Source organism: Diceros bicornis, chromosome 29, assembly GCF_020826845.1.
Source record: "Diceros bicornis minor isolate mBicDic1 chromosome 29, mDicBic1.mat.cur, whole genome shotgun sequence".
In the NCBI taxonomy this organism is placed as follows: Eukaryota; Metazoa; Chordata; class Mammalia; order Perissodactyla; family Rhinocerotidae; genus Diceros; species Diceros bicornis.
Window position 1 is genome coordinate 42,635,318 of NC_080768.1, and position 2,314 is coordinate 42,637,631.

A 2,314-nucleotide genomic window follows, 5' to 3' on the forward strand; every position below is an offset into this window, starting at 1 on the left:
GCACGAGGAGTGGCTCCACAAGCCCTTGGTCACCCAGCCCCACCCACAGAGGTCAAGACCTAGTTCAGAGCTCCCACCCAGAGACACCCTTGCCTTTGAGGATGACTCTGGCACCACTGCCCTATCCAGGGCCAGATAGTTGGCCTCAGGCATCAGGACACCATCAGAGTCACAGATCTTTATAGACATGGGGCACCATCTTGTCTGACACCTGTGTATTGGAAGGTCGGAGAGGGCTGTTGTGGGTGCTGTGGTGTGCCTCGCCGCCTGAAGGGTCTGAAGGGCTACCCAGCTCCGGAGTTTTGGGGGTTCAGCTGAGGCCTCTGTGGTCACTGAATTGCAGCTCCACATTCCCCTCAGCCCTGGCTCCCCCAAGAGGCCTCCCTCCCAGAGTGCCCCACCAGTGACAGAAGTGACCCATCCGAGGTCATAAGGTGAGTCAGTAGCTGGCCTGGAACCAGGTCTCCTGAGTCCCCCATTCCAGGGCTTCCCTCCACAAGACATGCCCTCCCGAGTCACGTCCCTTCAGCTGTCTGTCCCTTTATCCATTTGTCCCTGTCCTTCCACACCTCCCCAGGCTCAGCAACTTGGGTCTGCTGCTGGCCTGCTCTGTTCCAACCTCTTGGAAACACAATACCCTGCCTTCCAGCTCCCAAAAGCCCAGCCAATCTCCCCAAACCTGCCCTTCAGTACTTGATTGGCAGGGATGGGTCCACTGAAACCTCTGCTTATAAACTCCATTAAAGAAAAACATGCCTCCTTTGCAATAAACTCTAAGTGGGAGCTTACACAGGACATTCCACTACCCATGGGACGGCACCATCACCCACGCAACTACAGGAAGTGCAGACCTCGTCTTTCTAGGGCCGCTTCCCATTGTGACCTTGGGGGAAAAGCGGGGCTCTCTGACTTAGGGAAGTGAACAAGAAAATGTCACACTCAGTGTGGGAGAGGCGCGATGCAGGTGGTCCTACTGTGCAGCCCTCGGGGCCGTCAGGGCGGTGCAGTCAGTTCAGAGAGCAGTGACGCAGGGTGGAAGGAATGGGAGCCTTGACCGTGCTTCTACCTTTTGTTTCAGTCATTCTACTTTTGGAAACCTGTCCCAAGGAGACGTTCTCTCATATGAACATTTCAGTTGCAGAGATGAGTGTTTCTAGTAACAAAAATTTGCAACAACTTTAAGAGCCAATGATGGGAGATGGCTGCATGGATGATGGCATGCTCACAGGTACTGGAGGATCAAACAGCCATCAAAAAGCATACTTTCAGCATGAGAAAACACTTGTGCTATAATGTTAGGTAAAAAAACAAACACATCAAGATTCAAATTCAACATTCATATATGTGATATTATGTAAATAAAGCGGGGGGAACATCCCAAGGTCTGTGCATAGAAAAAAATTTGAAGAAAACACAACAAAGTGTTTACAGTGGTTATCTTTGGGAAGGAGAACTATGGTTGATATAGCTTTGAACATTTTCTGATTCTCTAGATTGTCAAATTTTCTCAAATGGGTTCATATATATAATTTTTAAAAGGGAAAAGTAGATAAGGAACTAAAAATATATCACTTCCTCCTAGAAAAACAGCTTTTGCCAACTTGTCTTTCCTCTTCTGCTCCCTCTGAGGGATTCTGTGTGTTTTAAGGTGTGTTTTACACCCCGGGAGGATGGAAGTGCTGCCAGCCTGGAGGAGTGGGCCCTGGAGAGGGACTTCTCAGGTGGATTTTGGTGCAGGTGGGGCTGGGGACCTCTGCCAGGGCTGCCTGCTCACCCAGATCCCAGAGGGCCAGCTGGAGATGCAGGTCTTCAGGCCTTGGTCAAGATCTGGTGCAAACACACGATGGCCTCACTGACAGAGGAACCACAGGGTAAGCTCTGGCCACGGAGTTCCTGCCCCTCCAAGGCCTCGCCCACAAGTCCAGCAGAGCTGAGGGGACTAGGGAGAGGGCAGGGGCTGCCACCACCGGTGGGACTCGAGCAGCCTTTCTCAAGTGACACCTTATGTGAAAACCCCATCAGCGGGATGGACTATGTAACTTGTGGCCCAGTGCAGAGAAAATATGCAGGACCCCTTCTTAAAAAATGACAAAATTCCAAGATGGTGACAGCAGAGCACTAAACCAAACATAGACTTTTCTAAGCATGGATCACACGCCCCAGAAGCTGGCAGAGGACGGGAGCTGCTCTCGCTGCCAGCCTTCCTGGCACCGTCAGTGTCCACCTGCTGCGGTGACCACAAGGGATCTTAGAGGAACTCAGGGCTCTGGAGAATTCAGAGGAAATGCCACTGATGATGTGAAAAGAGCTAGGG

General features: G+C 51.5%; 1 long non-coding RNA gene across 1 annotated transcript; it reads left to right on the plus strand.

Annotated features, from left to right (window-relative positions):
* The first annotated feature begins 201 nt into the window (after positions 1-201).
* On the plus strand, positions 202-1,827 carry LOC131394099 (uncharacterized). The gene is made up of 3 exons (XR_009216066.1): positions 202-434; positions 1,079-1,228; positions 1,630-1,827. It is a non-coding gene; the product is annotated as an uncharacterized LOC131394099 (long non-coding RNA).
* Positions 1,828-2,314: the final 487 nt, after the last annotated feature.